The sequence below is a fragment of the Phascolarctos cinereus genome, unplaced genomic scaffold (assembly GCF_003287225.1).
Source record: "Phascolarctos cinereus isolate Bilbo 61053 unplaced genomic scaffold, phaCin_HiC Scaffold_8;HRSCAF=390, whole genome shotgun sequence".
Taxonomy (NCBI): domain Eukaryota; kingdom Metazoa; phylum Chordata; class Mammalia; order Diprotodontia; family Phascolarctidae; genus Phascolarctos; species Phascolarctos cinereus.
In genome coordinates, this window is record NW_027556291.1 from 7,052,716 (window position 1) to 7,065,572 (window position 12,857).

Sequence of the window (12,857 nt, forward strand, 5' to 3'; positions counted from 1 at the left end):
CTTCCTTCTCACGTGTTCACTGATTTCTGGAGAGTAAAAAGGGAAATCAGAAATACAAGTTAAGAAGAAACTTGGGCATCTTTATGTTTTCATAGACTGCATGAAGCCCATGCAGAGAGATTTTTCAGAATTACAATCTCAGAACATCGTGGGAATGAGCAGGCCACTTTAAAAAGAAACCTTAGCCAAGATCCGTGCCTTTTTCATCCCTCAGGCAGAATAATTAGGACTTAACTTTCCTTTCCCCTCTACTGACTAATCTAGGCACTTGAGCAAAGAAGGAATTGATATCATTCGTATTAACTCGTATTAGTCCTACAATTAAAAAAAAATTGGCTGAAAATTTGTCTTTAATGGCCCAACAATGTATAATTTGTACCAGCCTCATCTATCAGGCATATACTGTTGGGAAGCAGGCTAAGACAAAGAGGCAGCTGGGGGGCTTAATAGAGAAAATGCTGCACTTAGAATCAGAGAGGCCTGAGTTCAAATTCTTTGAGTAAAGGTGGCAAAGATTTATTGTTACGCTATACAGCGGGCAGAGCTCCTTAAGGAATTCTGCCATGGCGGACAGAGCTCCTTAGGGAACTTGCAACCTAACACAAATGATGCTAAATCTTATATAGGAAAAGTAGTGGATTGTGCGCCAAGCATGCCAATTAGGTGATAACATACAGCTACGTTATTCACTACTGGAAACTGAGGGGAGGGGAGTTTCCTAAGGGGTGTGTTTTTGGTCTGTTATGTCTGTAACAAGATAGTTTCGGGAGTTGACGTCTATAGCTGGACCTCTGGATTGTATACGTAACTGTGGGCATCAGTACTTGATAGTTGTGCTGGTACAAGATAGTCCTGGTCATACAAGGGCAATTCTACAGAGGTCAGCTTGCTCTTGTAACAGGGAGACATAGTTCGCCTCACTGGGCACGCTCCTGAGTTATTGCCAGAGAGAGGGTCTTTGGGCTGGGGAGAAAACTGTCAGGGATAGTGCCTTGAGGCTAAAGAGAAATATGATCTTGGAAGTGGGGTCCGAGTACAAGCAGCCCATCAGTGCTTCTTTTATCTAGCATCTTCCTTGTTGATGTTCTAATAGAACCACATTTTTCAAATCTATCCTTTTCAATACAGGTTGAACAAGATAAGACAATGCCTAATCATTGGAATTTCTTCACGGGAATAGTTTATACACAGTGTCGTGTTTAGCAGCACTTGAAAAATTCTCTTTACCAAACAAAACTCTATTACTGCAGGCACTGATTAGGAAAATCCTGCATGTGTACTGAATAGCCCTCTGGATTGGGACCCAGAGGATCAGAGTTCTCATCTTGACTCCATAGCTTATCAGCGATGGAGCCCCAAGCAATTCTCTTAACTCTTCCTGGGCTCAATTTCCTTATCTGCAAAATGTTAACCTTGCTTCACCAGAGCTGCGGTGAGCAAAGTACTTTGGAAAGCTTAAAGAGCTACAGAAATGAGCACTATTGTTATAGTTCCAGAATGACAATGTGCTAGTTAAAGGAATACACATCGAGATTAGTGCTGACTGCCAAGAACAAAACTTTTCATCTTTAATGTGTATTTCCACTTGATAAACTAGTCCAATTAGTTTTCTCTAACACTTGATTTTTTTTGAGCATTCAGAAATTCATATTTATGTCATAGGAATTGATACACAAGAGTTTCTCCATAATGAAGATTACATGCGCAGGCATATTCCATAAAAGCACAGCCTAAATCCCACCCACCCCCACCCCCCAAGAGGTAGCTAGGTTGCATAGTGGGTAGGGCACTGGGCTTGGATTCAAGGAAACCAGAGGTCAGATAAGAGAACAACTATGTAGAAGACAAGTGCAGGATAAATTAGATATAATCCACAGAGATAAGGTAATAGGGGATTGGGAAAGGCTTCTTGTGGGTGGGATATTAGCTGGGACCCGTAGGAAGCCCAAGGAAGCCCAGAGGCAGAGAAAAGCAGAGATAATATTTCAAGCTTGGAGGACAGCTAGTGAAAATGCCTGGAGGCAGGAGATGAGTATCTTGGTCAAACCACAGCAAGGAAGTTAGTGGTGTTGGATCAAAGAGTACGTGGAGAAGGGTAGAGAGAAAGGGGAGGCATAAGGTTTAAGAAGACTAGAAGAGTCGGCAGGAGGCCTAGTTATGAAGGGTTTTAAACTCCAGAGAATTTTCTATTTGATCCTGGAGGTGATAGGGAGCCACTGGAGTTTATTGAATAAGGGGAGGGAGGAGAGCAGAGGCAGACCTGGGCTTTAGAAAGCCCTTCAGCAGCTGTGTGTAGGGAGAGAACTGGAGTGGGGAGAAACATGAGGCAGGGGAGCAACCAAGAGGTTACTGAAATAGTCCAGGCAAGCATGAAGAGAGAAAGAGACGTGTGTGTGAGATGTTTGGCAACTGACTAGACATAGGGAGAGTGAGAGTAAGGATGGTGACCAAGATGGCAGCTAAGAAGTGAGCCTTGGTGATGGAGAATAGAGACACCCTCAACAGCAATAGAAGGGAAGGTTGGAGGGGAAAGACAATGAAGTCCATTTGGGGCATGTGGAGTCCAATGTATTTACAGGACAACCAGTTCAAGATATGCAATAAGCAACTGGGAATGGAAGACTGGAGGTCAGCAGGGAGGTTAAGACTGAAAAAATAGATTTGAGAATCATCGGCATGGAGATGAAAATTGAATCCTTTAGAGTTAATGAGATTACCAAATGAAGTAGTGTAGAGGGAGAAGAGGGGCCCAGAAGAGAGCCCTGTGGGACACCTATGCTTAGAGGGCGTGATCTGGAGAAGGATCCAGCAAAGGAACTGAGGAGGCTTCAAATGGGTACGGAGAACCAGGAGAAAGTAGTATCATGAAAACCTAGAGAAGAGAGTTTCAAGAAGAGGGTGGTTGAAGGTGTCAAAAGGTAAGACTGAGAAAAGACCTTTGGATTTGGCAATAAAAGAGAGCACTGGCAACTTTGGAAAGAGCAGTCCAGTTAAATAATGAAATCTGAAGATTTACTCTATAGAGTTAAGAAGTCAGAGGAAAAGGAAGTGGAGGCACCTATTGCAGAGGGTCTTCAAGTTGTTGAGCCACAAAAGACAAGAAGAGAGATGGTATAATAGCTAATGGGAATGGATAGATTTTTTAAAAGGCAGTCCTAATATGGGAGGTGGCAGTTAAGGTGAGTCGGTAAGGGATTCCAAGAGTTGGAGGTGAGGAGGGTACTATTCCAGGCACAGAGGGAACAACATGGATTGTTGTAAAATAATGAAAGATACAACTAAAGGGGATATGGGAATTGTGGCAGTGAGTTACATGTGTTGAGGGTAGCTCTGAGGGCAGCTAGGTGGTGCAATGGATAGAGCACTGGGCCCGAGATCAGAAAGATTCATCCTCCTTAGTTCAAATCTGGCCTCAGACACCCAGCAGCTGTGTGATCCTGCGGAAGCCACCCAACCCTGCTTGCCTTAGTTTCCTCACCTGCAAAAAGAGTTGGAGAAGGAAATGGCAAACCACTTCAGTATCTTCGCCAAGAAAACCCCAAAATAGGGTCACAGAGAGTCAGACACGACCGAACCAACTGAACGACAACAGGGGTAGCCCCTAAAAGTCTCTGCAGGACCTCAAGAAAAGGCTATGACAGAAGTAGACAATATCTCTACCTGGTGCCCAGAAGGGGCTGCAAGAAGCAAAGAAATACAAACAATGGATAAACAATGAATATCACAATACAATGAATATGAGTTAAACGTAGAATAATTAGAAGGGAAGGGAGGCCCAGGTCATTGCACAGAAACAGAAGTAGAGCTGAAAGCGACCTTGGAGATCATCTAGTCCATCTCCCTCAATCTATAGATGATAAAGTTGAGAAACAAATGCAAGAAGTGACTTGGTCAACATTAAACAAAAACTAAAAATATTTTATATTTATATAGGTTTTCAAGAGTACTCCATTCACATCTCACTTCATTCTCATAACAACTCCAGTTGTCTGTCATCTTCTCTTCTTTAAAATACCCTCTCTTGTTTTCCTTTTTTTTTTTTTAAACCAACAAGCATTTAAATGCTTACTGCGCACCAGGCACTGTGCTAGGCAAAAGGATAAAAAGACAAAAAAGGGGAAAAGAAAGAATCTCTGCTCTCAAGAAGCTGACATTCTATCAGTTGCTAGAAATTCTCATTACTAGAAAGGTTTTTCCTCTTTTTAATTCAATTTTATTTTTTAAATCAGCAAAAAAAAAAATCTTCCTTTTCTACTTGAGACATAAAGAAAAAGAAAATCTACATTACAAATATATAGTCAAGCAAAAAATGCTGCATTGGCCATGTGCAAAAAAAAAAAAAAAATCTCGGTCTTCACTCTTAATCCTTCACCTCCCTATCAGGGAGCATGTTTCGTTATGAGTCCTATGGAATCATGATTGGTCATTGGACTGATCAGAATTATTTTTTTTTTGGTAGCAATCGAGGGTTAAGTGATTTGCCCAGGGTCACACAGCTAGTAAGTGCCTGAGGTTTGTTTTCAAATTTGAACTCAGGTCCTCCTGACTCTGGTGCTTTATCTGCAGTGCCACCTACCTGCTCCTGATCGGTATTCCTAAGTCTTTCAGATAATTTATCTTTACAATATTATTCAACGATATAAATTGTTCTTCTAGTTCTGCTCACTTCACTTTGTATCATTCTTCCCAATTTCCCTGAAACCTTCCCCTTTATCATTTCATACGACATAATGGCAATTCTATTGCATGTCTGAGTATTCTTCCCTCCTTTTACCACTTCAGATGAGAATGAGGTTCAAGCATCAGTCACTTTCCCTCACTCCTTCTGTTTGTAAAGATTTCTACTTGTGGACTCCCATATTATGTGAGATAATTTCTCCCATCTTTCCCCCTCACTCCCTCCTTTCCTCCTGGTGTAGTCCTCTTTCCCTCCCTTTTTGTGCTTCTTTTAAGATAATCAAAACATAATAGAACCACTCCCAGACTCTTTCTAAGACCCCTGATTATGATAGGGTTCTAAGAAGATATATGTATCTCCCCCAAAAAAATTAGAATATAAACCATTTATCTTTATTTAATCACTTATGATTGCTTAATACTGCTTTTCTTTTTTTTTTTTTTTAACTCTTGTGTTTGTACTTCAAAGTTTCTCTGCAGCACTGCTTTTTTCATCAGGAATGCTTAGAAGTTCTCTATTTCATCAAGTCTGTGTTTTCCCCTGTAGGATTATGTTCACTTTTGCTGGGTAAGTTATTCTTGGCTGTAAGCCAATACTCTTTAGCTTCTGAATTATCATATTCCAAGCTCTTTGCTCCTTTATTGTGGTGGCTGCTAAATCACATGTTATCCTAGCTTCTGGATGCTTGCAGCATTTTCCTCCTTGACTCAGAAACTCTGGCTGTTGGTTATAATGTTCCTGAGAGTTTTCATTTTGAGATTTCTTTTAGGAGGTAACCAGTGGATTCTTTCTATTTTCACTTGGCATTCTGGTTCTAAGACATCTAGGCAGTTTTCTTTTAAGTTAAGATTTTTTGAAGTATGATGTCTATACTCTTGTTTTGGTCATGGCATTCAGGTAGTCCATTATTCTTAAATTTTTTCTACTTTATCTGTTTTCCAAGTCAGTTATTTGTGCTATGAGATACCTTACGCAAGTTTGGCAGTGTATCCCAGGTTGGGGCAGGGACACAACTAAGGAGACAGAAGAGATATGATTCATCTCCATGATAAATCCAAGGCACAGCCTCATCATAAGAAGGGGAAAGATAGAGCTGTCCAAAGTACAAATGAGTGCAGCTAGGTGGGAAATCACACTTTATTTTCTTATTAGTAACTGGACTTTTCATACACACACACACATATATGTGTACATACACAAATAGGATAAGTGTGTGGTTGCTGCATATAGATTAAGAAAATTCAGCTTACATGTGAAATGGATAGATATGGGATCTGGCATCTGGCCTACTCCTCTCCAAGAAAAACTGCAATTTCTGCCTTTTGGGGGAGCAGGAAGAAGGTGGCAGTTAGGCACTTGCTCTTTCCCTCACTTATCTCCAAAAGAGGTATTGAGATGTAATTATATTTTTCTACCACACCTCAAATATTGGTAATTTAGGTATATAACACTTTGGAGCCAAGGAGAAATATCCTGTTCCTCTCTAGGGGAGAATAATGTTTAGCTTGCTATCACCATCTTAGCTCCTTCTCATCAAATGCTAGTTATACAAAAGACCATCATGAATAGTTAGTACATCTCTTTATTTAAGTAAGCAGTAAATAGAAGTTGGGAAAGTTATGAAGATTAGAATAGGTTCAAGAATACACAAAAGTTGGGGCAGCCAGGTGGCGCAGTGGATAGAGCACCGGCCCTGAAGTCAGGAGGACCTGAGTTCAAATCCAGCCTCAGACCAAACACTTGACATGTACTAGCTGTGTGACCCTGGGCAAGTCACTTAACCCCAATTGCCTTAAAAAAAATATGTACACAAAAGTAGATGACATCTTTGGGAGTGGGATAGCATCTCTGTTCCCGAGGGGAGAGAATGATCTCATTGAGAATATGGAATCCACTCTTAGAAGTCACTAAGCTTACAAGGGCTAAGTCAAGGGACATGTTGGCTGCGGGGGAGGGTGGGGAGAGGGAAGGGGCTGGCTTCCCTTGTGTGTCTGTGGCACCAAGGGCTCCTGAGAGCTGTTCAAAAACTTGCACCTGACCGTTTCAATCACCTCTCTCAAAGTCCTCCAGCCATTTGCAGAAATCCTTTCTCTATTCATGCAGGTATGCAGTGTCTAGCTCAGCTTCCTCTCAGTGAATCAGGAGGCATATTTCCCCACGTGTACTCAGCACAGCATGATAACAAGGCTGTCCATCAGGGCAAACTGCTCAGCTTGTGGGCGTGTGTGTATGCATATGTGTGTGCATATGCATATATACATGTACATGTATATGCATATGTAAATGCATAATGTATGTCTATACATACATACTAATTTGCAATGAGATTCTTTCTTTAGTAATGCTTTCTGATTTCAAATTGAGGACCAAAGCATTTCCTTGGAAAAGGAGGTAAGGGGGAAAGTACAAATGGTGTACAAGTTTCCTTAAGATTAATAAAGTTCTGGTGGGGCATTTCAACCAGCATATGAAAACGAATTCTCATGGCAAAATAGGAGTCAATTGTATTCATATACCATAACTTATTCAGCTGTTACTCAGTTGATGAGCATCCCTTTAATTTCCAGTTCTTTGTTGCTACAAAAAGAGCTGCTATAAATATTTTTTTCCCCATGCGGGCCCTTTTCTGGTATTGCTGAGTTAAAGGGTTTGCATGTTTTAGTAACTTTAAGGGAAAACTTCCAATTGCTTTCCAGAATGACTTGATCAATTACTCCCTGGGGCTTCCTGCCATTTTCCTCTTTTGTCATGATGGGTGTGATGGGAAATCTCCGAATGGCTTTAATATGCATTTCTCTAATCCTTACAGATTTTTATGGCTATAGATAGCTTGGATGTCTTCTTTTGAGATCCATCTTTTGTTCAGCTATCAGATCACCTTCTCCTGGATCATCTTCTCCCTAGGTTTTAGTAACACTGCTATCTCCTGGCTCTTCCACCTGTCCCATAACTGTCTCTCTGTGTCTCCTTTGTGGGATTTTCATCCACGTCATGCCCACTCACCATGCATATCCCCGAAAGGTCTTTTGTGAGCCTTCTTCTCTTTTCCCTCTCGATTTACTCACTCACTCTAACTTCTCTCATCAGCTCCCGTGGGCTTAATTAGCATCGCTATGCAGATGAGTCCCAGATGCAGAAATTAAGCACTAATCTCTCTCTCTCTCTTTTGAACTCTAGTTCCACATCACCAGCTGCCTTTTGGACATCTCAAACTGGATACTTAACATATCCAAGTAAAACCCATTCTCTTTTCCTCCAAACCCTCCCATCTTCTGAATTTCCCAACTGCCGTCCAGGGTGCCACCATCCTCCTAGACACCCAAGCTCATAACCTCAGTGCCACCCTTGACTCCCCGCCTTCGCTTACCACACATAGCTGTTCTCTAGCCAAATCTTGTCATTTCTACCTTCACAATATTCCCTTCTCTCCATTCACAAAGCCCTCGTCACCTACCACCTAGACTACTGCAATAACCTCAAAATTATTCTCCCTGCCTTGTCTCTCTCCACTATGATCCACCCCACACTCAAATGCCAGATGATTTTTTTTTTTTGGTGAGGCAATTGGGATTAAGTGACTTGCCTAGGGTCACACAGCTAGTGTTATGTGTCTGAGGCTGGATTTGAATTCAGGTCCTCCTGACTCCAAGGCCGGAGCTCTATACACTGCGCCACCTAGCTGCTTCCAGATAACTTTTCTTAACTGGTAAGTTTGACCATGTCACACACTGCCTCCCCCAACCCAACCTTACTTAAAAGGTAACACTTACTCCCTGTTACCTCCAGGATCAAATATAAAATCATCTGATTGGCATTCAAGCTCTTTACCCCACCCTGGCTCCTCCCTACATCCTTAGTTTTCTTATTCTTCCCTCCCCTCCATGCATTTCCAATCCAGCTCCATCATTTATGTGCTGTAGTAAGCACTTAATAAGTATTTGTTGAGGCAACTTATTTGTCAGAATTTAAAAGGTGCTTAAGAGGAATTTAAAAATTAATTAAGGTAAGTGCATTCCTTAGCTTCCACTGAAAACCTTAAGGCTTAGAAAGATGCCAGCTACAATAGCGAAATCTGAATTTCAAAGCTTCACATTTATGTTAAAGCCTAGATTCAGAAACCAGCCTATTTATAGATTGATCAATGCAATCTGTGCAATTACAGGGAAAAAATTTATTCCTGGATCAATAATAAGGGAACTAATTTTTATAGCAATTTTATCGAGTCAAGAAATAACAAATTTAAAAAGAAGTTAATACACTATTTTTAACTTAAAAGCTTTTCATTAATTTCATTTTAAAATTCACTGTTAACTCAGTGAAATGTTTTTATTCATTTAATTAGATTCAACAAACATTTATTAATCACCTACTGTGTACAGGGCACTGTGCTAGTCCATGGGGATAAAAAAACAAACTAACCAGTTCCTGGGCGACTTAGTCTAACTGCTTCAAAACACAGGACCAAGACATCTATTGGTTACATTTTACTAGAGGGTTAATGGAAGGGGAGAGACAAAATGTTCACATATAGAGAAATACAAGAGAGTACCGGCCTTAAACTGGGAGGATCATGAAAGGCTTCTTGTAGGAGGTCACAGCTGCGCTAAGCCTTGAAGCAGCCAGTAGGGATTTCAACAGAGGGAAACCAGAAAAGGATGGGGGAGAGGAGGGAGGCGCCCCAGGCAGGGGTGGGGGGGAACAGCTTGTGCAAAGATATATTAACAGGAGATGGTCTGTGTTTCAGAGACTGAGCGGTATAGATGACTGTATTAAAGTATAAATATACATTTAAACTTTATATATGGAAGAGAGATTGAACAGGTATGTGTAACTCAGTGCTTATGGGATTTAATGTTTTGAGGGTTAGAAGCTCCTGGCTGCTTCTGGCCAATATTTTACCTGCTTCTTCTGGGGAAAAAAAAACCAACCTAGAAGTTTGCTATAACTGTAGCAAACTCTGGGTGGTCCCTGGAGCTTCCTCAGTAGCAGGGAGAATATAAGTTTCAAAGTAGACTCAGTCTCTGACTCTCTTCCTTCTTCTCTCCCATGTGGCAGAAGATTTCCTGTGGTGGATAGGATTATGGGTAGGGGGAGTGCTCTTCTCTCAGATGTAGTGTGGACTCACTCAGCAAAGCTAGCTCGCACCTGGGCCCCTGGCTGCCTTGTGATCTTTTGTATTCCTTTTCCCAAGTAGGTGACCAGTGTTCTCAAGAGGAACATGTCCAGGCTAGGAGTTGACCTTCTGAGTTCCAGAAGCACTCTGTCCATTGGACAAAGCTGACAAGCTGCAAAGAGTTTCTTCATCCAGGAAGATGGCCCCTAATTGGAGGATCCTGGGAGTTGTACGGCCCATGAAGGAGAGAGAGAAAATGTAGCCATGTCTGTGCATCAGCCCCACAAACTGATGTTTTGATGTTTGTGATTCAATAACCTCCTGGTAAAATATAACGAGTTATAAATTAAGCTACTGAATCCTATTCATGTCACTCTGCCAGTGCACACTGAGTCTTTTGTGAGCTTGGACATTTCCTTTGTATATAGGAAATACATACCTAATTCATATCATATACCAAGCACATTTTTTTTACTACCCGTTGGAGAGACCCTAGAGTGGAGGCAACCTGGCCTTAAGCAGCATTTTCCTGGTGTGACTGAGTGAGGGGCTTAAAGAGCCCAACGATAGAAAAGGATACGTAAACCCTCTTCTTAGGGTCCAGGCTCCCCCAGGACCAAACTCAGTCTGGACCACAGGCCTGGGTCCAGAGCAGAGATGGAGCTCTTAATAGAAGAAAAGTAGGGACAGTGTCCCCACCCCTCTGGGCCCAGCAGCGGTTTCTCAGTATTAGACATGCATTTTATAGTAAGGATTCCTTTCAGGTACAGGTTGGCCTGGGTGATTGCTGAGATAACTTTCAACTCTACAATTTTGTGATTATGTAGGTTATATGGTTAAGATTAATCCAAATGAAAAAAGGATACAGATTAAAGGTGCTCTTGCAGAAATTTTCATTTACTTTAAAATTAGTTGTTTTTGACATTTATTTTTAACTTCCTAATGGTGCTTTTTAAGTGATCATATTTGCAGCCTTAAATGGAGCCTTTCTCTGCACTTGGGCAAGTTTGCAAACATTTCAGCCTAAGTCCTGAATATCAGTTTTACCCTGTGCATACGATGAGGGAAACCTCCAGACTTGGGCAGTCAGAGTCTAGCTGAAGCATTCTCCCTTTCATTACAAATCACCCACTGATCCACCCCTGAATGTTCCTGCTGTCTTTCTAGGACAAACAGGACATGAGTGTCAACAGATGGTTGTATTTTTTTTCCTCACCAGACTCTGAGAGTAGAAATGAAAGTCAGCAGAGTGGTTTTTTAATTTATTTGTTGCTTTTAGCACAAGGCAGTAGTTATCAAACTTTTTTATAATCTGATATGCCTCCTTTGTTTTCCATAAAAATAACAACATTTTAAAATCTGGCAACTCACTAGTCTATTGAGTGATGCAATGGCCTCTGGGGCTACACAGCTCTAGTTTTCCTACCACACTGAAATGGTTCTGTGTGTGACTCCAGGTTTCTAGTCTAAGAAACACTAAAAGCAGACCATATTTATGGATTATTGATGGTTGCTGTTAGTAAATGTCAAGGCCTGCCTTATTTTATAGGCACACACAGTTGTGTGTTTCATAGTTGTGTCACCAAGTTGCCAGAATCATCTTCTTCAAGCACAATTCTGCCCATATCATTCCACTTCTCAAATCCTTTGGTGGCCTCTTAGAATAAAGTACAGATACCTCTTTGACATTTAGGATTCTTCACAATCTAGGTCCAACGTACCTTTCAAGCCTCATTTTACATGATTCTCCTCTAGAGACACAAAGCTAGACTGCTAACTGTTCCATGGATTCAACAGACCATTACCATTAACCAATCAACTAACAAGCATTGATTAAACTCCTACTATATGCCAGACACTATGCTAGACACCGGGAATACTGAAATACTCAAAAGGTTCTGTGATCTTATTCATTTAGGAGTTCCTTCCAAGGTTGTGGATCCTAGCCTATCCAGGCCTGCCCATCCTGTGTAACTCTTGATCACCAAAGACAGTCCACCCAAGGTTCCAGAGGCCTTCCTTGCTTCCACTGGAGGGCACGAGAGTAGAACTCAGGCCATCCACCTGTCATCCCTTACTCTTACCGTGGGACCATGCCATCTTCATCTTCTTGTTCTATCATATAATTTCTTTTTTTAATTAATTAATTAAATTTTAGTTTTCAATAATCACTTCCATAAGCTTTTGAGTTTTAAATTTTCTCTGCCTACCTCCCCACCTCTCTCCCCAAGATGATGTGTAATCTGATATAGGCTCTACATATACATTCCTACTAAACCTATTTTCACATTACTGATGTTGTAAAGAAGAATTAGAACCAATAGGAGGATCCACCAGAAAGAGGAAACAAAATGCAACAGAAGAAAATAAAAAAAGAGCAAATAGTACACTTTGATCTGCATTCAAACTCTATAGTTGTTTCTTTGGAAGTGGACAGCATTTTCCATCATGAGACTTTTGGAGATGCCTTAGATCCTTGCATTGCTGAGAAGAGCCAAGTATATCAAAGTTGGTCACAGTACAACGTGGCTGTTACTGTGTACAATGTTCTCCTGGTTCTTCTCACTTCACTCAGCATCAGTCCATATAAGTCTTTCCAGGTTTTTCTGAAGTCTGCCTGCTCATCATTTCTTATAGCACAATAGTATTCCATTCCATTCATATACCACAGCTTGTTCCGCCATTCCCCAAAGGATGGGCATCCTCTCAATTTCCAATTCTTGGCCACCACAGAAAGAGCTGCTATGAATATTTTTTAACATGTGGGTCCTTTTCCCATTTGTGTGATCTCTTTGGGCTACAGCCCTAGAAGTGCTATTGCTGGGTTATCATATAATGGGTTATCATATAATTTCTTGATGATTCCTTTTATTCCTGTTGTTCTTTGTAGTTCCTCATTGGTTATATATATCAGCCTGCTCACAACCATCATACATTTCTTATTTGCCCTCTTTGGGATTTGTAGTTCTTTGGAGGCAGCAGGGTTTCAGGTCTTGCTGTTATATAGCATCTTGTCCCCTCAATGACCTCTAGTGGCTCCCTATTACTTCTAAGATCAAATATCAA